Genomic DNA, 984 nt, shown 5'->3' on the forward strand with positions numbered 1-984 from the left:
GGGGGGGGGGGGGGGGGGGGGGGGGGGGTTGACACGGAGCCATTTGTAGCCAGCCCCTCCCCACGGATCAAACTCCACTCTTTACCCCTCCGTGGAGATCCTCAACAGCTGACCAAGCTCCTGAACCCCAAGGGGCTGCCCAGTGGGCTGTACCCCACCTCCAGCTTCCATATTCTCCCTGCCAGCTCCCACTGCTGGGCCCATCATGGTGATGCAACTGGACACCCAGAGACCCAGGGATGCTTTGGGATAAGAGTTTGGCTGATCCAGCTGGGGTGTGCTAGCCCCCTCCCTTAGCTGAGCTCAGGCCGCCTGGGGTGAAGTCCTTCCTCAGTGTAAGGCAGGAGAGACTCCAGTCTGTTGATCTCCTGATTTAGGCCTAACATTTATGCCGGACCATCTGATCCTCCAACAGCTCCCACAAAGCATGCTGGCATAGGAGGAAACTGAGGAACCCAAGCCACAGAGCCAGAAATTGTAGCAGCTTTGATTCAGAATCAGACCTGACCCCAATCCTGGGTTCTTCTACAAGAGCTGACTGCTGTTTTGGGGACGCCCCACAACTGGCCAGCCCCATTTGGCTCCGTTGCTCAGAGGAGCATCCCAGGCTCTGCTGTCAGGCCCAGGGCCATGCCTGCTTGATGGACTCGGGGAGGAGGTGGCCCAGACCCCCACCCAGAATGTGGCAAAGCCCCAGGAGCAGTCAAAGCCTGGCTCTGGGCCGGGGACCCTGCTGGGTGGTCCCCCACTGGGCTGTAGGACTGAGCCGCCCCCTCCAGACCCCTCCCGCCAGCGCATTCCTGGCTCCCGGGCCCCTCCCCTGGCTCCCAGGCCTCCCAGCCCCCTCCCCCGCTGGCCCAGCCTGTGTCTGAATCTGCTTCTGATTCGGGCTCTGCCGATGAGGCCCCCTCCCCTTCCCTCCTCCTTCCCTGCCGAGCAGCCCCGCCCCCGGCTGGGCCAAGGCCTGCGCCTGCTGCGCCCCCC

Source organism: Galeopterus variegatus, unplaced genomic scaffold (assembly GCF_000696425.1).
Source record: "Galeopterus variegatus unplaced genomic scaffold, G_variegatus-3.0.2 Scaffold233, whole genome shotgun sequence".
NCBI lineage: Eukaryota > Metazoa > Chordata > Mammalia > Dermoptera > Cynocephalidae > Galeopterus > Galeopterus variegatus.